A 5,475-nucleotide genomic window follows, 5' to 3' on the forward strand; every position below is an offset into this window, starting at 1 on the left:
TTGACTGCTGCTGGGCCTGGAGAAGCTAGAGGATTTCAAGTGTCACTCGTGTCTTTGAGGTAATTAATTTGTGTCACTCACCTGTCTGTCGGCCTCCTGTGGGGAGATTACTGTAGTTTAATTTCACAGATGCAGAAGGGTCCGGGTAAGAATGATTAAGTGAGAGAGAAGTAAGCTGGGCTTTCCTATATATGCATCTCTGCCATTGTTGATTTTGTTGCATTGATGAAGATGGGTCAGGCCGCAACTTTACCCTGCAGAAAAGGTGGTACCTACGTCACCGAGCTTTATGAATGGTTCAGGTAAGTTTGCAAAATATTAACTTGGTGACTATTATGACAACAGCTGGGGTTTAGTGAAGCGGGTGGTGAAAACAGGATACATAAGCTTGCTTAAACGTCATCTAATAGATGCTTTTGTGCAAAACAAATCTCCTCATTCTGGGTCTTTATTATTGGAGAGCAATTATAACCCTAAAATGTGTCAAGAAAGGGTCATGCCATACTAAAGACTTTTATTATAGAGCATAAAATGCCAACCATGACTGTAAAACCATATAAACTCCATCTCAGCATAAGTAGGTCATTTGCTTATTTGAGTCCTTTTTTATTTGACCTTTTTATTGCAGTCTTATTCCTGGAATATTTAATTTCATGATGTGCATGATAAGAACATTGCCTTTTTTAATAATCATTTATAATGTAACTGTTCTAGAAATCATCATATAATACTGACAACAACAAAATCTTTAAGATATCAAGTGTTTATTAATAGCTACCAGTATTAATAAATATATTTTCTTATAATATTAATATTTTGTTAGAGAATTGTACACATTTTTAGTAATTACAAAAATTTGAAAAAAAAATGCATTGTCTGGACACTGAAAAAAGAAATTGATTTTGCATTTTACAAAATAATAACAAGAACTCATTGAAAATTTAATACAATTTCGGTGTATTTTTATTTAATGTGCATTTATTTTTATTTTGATAATTTTGTATATATAAAAAATATAGCTAAACTATTTTAAAGTTGTATTTTTATTTAATGTGTATTTTATTTGAATTATTTTATTTTATTTGGATCTATACAGTATCTATATTACAACACTAAAAACCCCAAGGTCAATTAATATTTATCAGTGGTTTAAGATGAGAAAATAATTGATTGATATCAGTTTTAAACTACACTATCACATTTTCAGCTTTATAAAAACCTCTTCAGAAAATAAGACTAATACTCGTCTCTGGCAGGAAGTTCCTCAGTGAATGTCCCAGTGGACTGATCACACTCCATGAGTTCAGACGCCACTTCTGCAATGGAACCGTGGGAAAAGAGTCAGCAGAGTATGCAGAGCAGATATTCCGGACGCTAGATAACAATGGGGTATTTCACAGCTCAAAACCAAACAAGCTTTGAGGCATGACACATGTGATGTTTTAAGCCTGCTGTTCAAAACACTGGTTTTACAAAAAGGCGGAGGCATAATAATAGACACTATACTAACTTGTTTCTCCCAAACGATTCTTTTTACAGAACGGATTTTTGAAAAAGTTGAGTAGAATATATACAGTACATTGTTGGGAAGTAACTACATGTAACTAAATTACTTTTACAACAATTACATAGGGGATTACATCTGAATTTTTTTTCACCCATATACATGTATAATTGATTTATTTCATAAATTGCAGTGACTGCTCTAAAATATGAGAGACCAATGTTTCAGGAGTTTAATACACAGGACACATGCTTATTCGATAATGGTTTTATTTCCTATTTGGGTTGATGTATGTGCTTTACTTTTAACATTAACAGTTTCTTCCAAGCCATTGTTAGATGCCAGTGTTTCCTGTCATAGCTACGCAAAGATTTGATTTGAACAACAGTACCGTAGTGGACTGAAGCTGGAGTCAGTGCATCAAGAGTCACCACGCTCAGACGTCTTCAGGAAAAAGGCTACCAAGCCACTTCTGAAACAGAAACAACGTCAGTAGCATCTTACCTGGGCTAAGGAGAAAAAGAACTGGACTGTTGCTCAGTGGTCCAAAGTCCTCTTTTCAGATAAAAGTCCATTTTGCTTTTCATTTGGAAATCAAGGTCTGGAGTCTGGAAGACTGGAGAGGCACAGAATCAAAGCTACTTGAAGTCCAGTGTGAAGTTTCCGAAGCCAGTGATGATTTGGGGTGCCGTGACGTCTGCTGGTGTTGGTCTATTGTGTTTTATCAGGTCCATAGTCAATGCAGGAGTCACTACCAGGAGATTTTGGAGCACTTTATGCTTCTATCTGCTGACAAGCTTTATGGAGAAGCTGATTTAATTTTCCAGCAGGACTTTAGCACCTGCCATGTAATGAATTTAAAATATATGAAAGTTTCACTTATAACTTTCACAAATTTTCACAAATTTTTTTTAGATGCACCTGTATTTTTATATATATACACAACAAAAATTCTGCATTTAATTTTGAATAAACCCTATAATAGCTTTATTTATTTATTTATTTATTTGAGCAATTTTCACTATTTGTATAAAAAGTGTGATATGATTACCATTTAACAGGATGGAGTTGTGGACTTCAGAGAATATGTGACAGCTATCAGCATGTTGATTGAGCGCACGACGGTGGAAAAGCTGCGCTGGTCCTTCAAACTCTATGACAAAGACAAAGATGGAGCCATCACACGCTCAGAGATGCTGGAAATCATGCAGGTAAGTGTCTATAGCTCTTACTCTATTACTTCCTGCTCTAATCTGATTGTTGCATTTTACTATGGAATTAATATGCAGTTTGTTTACGTGATTCTGGATTCCTCCACTAGAGGGAAATATATACTCACAAATTAATATTCTCTCATGGCTGTCCTCACTCAGGCTGAGTACGATGAGCGTTGCAGCATCTCTGACCAAACCTGATCCACTGACTGCTGAAGAATGCACCAATAGGATATTTGTACGGCTGGACAAAGATAAAAATGGTAAGGTACGTGCTATCAATACAAGTAACATTGCTATCTAAAGTGGCAAAGTTATTTCAACCACTCTTGAAATTCAAAGCACTAAACTACCAGAAAATGGTAGTTTACAGAAGTTCTCTTTCTTTCTGTCTCTATAGCTATTATCAGTCAAGAGGAATTCATTGAAGGCGCGCTGAATGACGAATGGATCAGAGAGATGTTGGAGTGTGATACGAATACAGTGAAGATGGAGAGGCCTCACAAGGGCAATGCAAGGGTATTCGTTGTGAATGGGTGTCCCTTATTTTGCCTCACTGAAGGTGGCAACCCTACACACAGCTGATAAAAACATCATAATAATCTACCAGTAATCCACATGACTCTTGAGTCTATCAGTTAATATCTTGTGCAGCAAAAAGCTGCATGTTTGTAAGTAAGAAATCCATCGTTCAACTGCAGAGGATCCATTGGTGAGCAAGTGATGTAATGCTAAATTTATCCAAATCTGTTCTGTTGAAGAGCAAACGCATCTACATCTTGAATGGTCTTAGGGTAAATACATGCAAATTTTCATTTTTGGATGAAATATTGCTGTAATATTGACCTATGAATTGACATTCTACTTTTGATGTTAGATGCAAAATATGTATGTTTATATTGGTTAATTGATTGTACTGAAATTATGCCTGAACACACTTCAAATCATTATTTATCTTTTTTACGAGCTAATCTCGTAAAGACATTAAAACACTAGAAAATTTATATTTTCATACTTTAGAAGGCGGTCCATTTATTGTTGTCAGAGTAACTGATATATGTGACCCTGGACCACAAAACCAGTCTTAAGTCGCTGGGGTATATTTGTAACAATAGCCAAAAATACATTGTATGGGTCAAAATTATTTATTTTTCTTTTATGCCAAAAAATCATTAGGATATTAAGTAAAGATCATGTTCCATGAAGACATTTTGTAAATTTCCTACCGTAAATTTATAAAAACTTCATTTTTAATTAGCAATACGCATTGCTAAGAACTTCATTTGGACAACTTTAAAGGCAATTTTCTCAATATTTAGATTTTTTTTTTTTTGCACCATCAGATTCCAGATTTTCAAATAGTTGTATCTCGGCCAAATATTGTCCTAACAAACCATACATCAATGGAAAGCTTATTTGTTCAGCTTTCAGATGATGCATAAATCCCAATTTTGAAAAATAAGACCGGTTTTGTGGTCCAGGTTCACATATATTAGTTCTTTGTGGACTTACTTGGCTTCCTAGAGCGAAACTTTCTTGTAATTGTGTAAAAATATATATATTTGTTAAAAGTAGATGACAGAAGTGTAAAAATGTGTTGTGCTTAGCTATGATAGTTTATTATATTATCATCTTATTAAATTATCAATTTATTAAATCATTATGTATCTTTTCATGTAGACCATGTGAATTTAAATAGCTACTGTAAATGATTGTTTTATTAGGTTGTTATAAGGCTGTTTTCAGAAACTTTTGTCAATACTATACTGCCAAGCATAAAAACTTCCACTGAGAAACCAATTATTGATTAAATATCTCAGTCTCACCTTCTTAAGCTGTATTTGTATACATTATTTAAAATTATATATATTTAAAAGGAGAACATTTTGAGTTTGATTAGCCTATTGATTACAAAAGAGTCTTATGCCATCTTATAACTTTTGGAGTAAAATTATTTTACATAAAAGCTACATATTATGTAGCCTACAGAAACAATACTTGATATCTCAGCTTTATTGTCTGTATTCTACAATGGACAATTGTACAGTTGTGTTCTTGAGTATCCTTCTGCATTTTTTCACTAGGTTTTGATGCACAGAATTTGAAATCTTTTGGTCTTGTCAAATTGCAGCTGGTATATGCCTGCCTTATTCCAGCAGCTGTTTACTGACAGCTGAGCAACTGACTTCAGAGGAACACCTCAGTTTTGACATTATAAAGATATAGCTTTGGTGACAGTAGTGTGCTAGATTTAAAAAAAAAAAAAAGTCTAAATGACTGGCTAATAAATAAATCCGAGCAGAATCGTGTTGGTTTCACTATATCAGTTTTGATCTCATAGACAAAAATCTTTTAATACATGATCTGGTTAATTGTTTGGTACAATTACCTAAACCTAACCCTCACACAGATATCAGCACGATTTGGCTGATTTATGACGAACACTTCCGAAGTGTTCCAAATTAGTTTTTTGACATGTTTCACTATTTATAAGTGAAGTAATGCCTAACAAGAAGTATGACCACATTTACACAAACTAATACGAATGCTACTATGGCGAAGGCTCGTTCTTTGAATATTAATTAGATAGTGGTGATGCAATTTAGTACCCTTCCAATAGCGAAAAGCGCTCTCTTGAATATTAATGAGATGGTTCAGTGACCATCCAATGGTGAAAACACGGCTCATGAATATTAAGCAGCAAGCCTTCACCGTAGTAGGATGTTCCCTTCTATGACGTGCCACATTCCCACTTTC

General features: G+C 34.3%; 1 pseudogene across 1 annotated transcript; it reads left to right on the forward strand.

Annotated features, from left to right (window-relative positions):
• The first annotated feature begins 231 nt into the window (after positions 1-231).
• Positions 232-4,510, forward strand: LOC306843035 (guanylyl cyclase inhibitory protein-like; annotated as a pseudogene). The gene is made up of 5 exons: positions 232-302; positions 1,257-1,389; positions 2,566-2,715; positions 2,878-2,981; positions 3,119-4,510. The product of its transcript is annotated as a guanylyl cyclase inhibitory protein-like (transcript).
• The last annotated feature ends 965 nt before the right edge of the window (positions 4,511-5,475 follow it).

The sequence above is a fragment of the Barbus barbus genome, assembly GCF_936440315.1.
Source record: "Barbus barbus genome assembly, chromosome: 23".
In the NCBI taxonomy this organism is placed as follows: domain Eukaryota; kingdom Metazoa; phylum Chordata; class Actinopteri; order Cypriniformes; family Cyprinidae; genus Barbus; species Barbus barbus.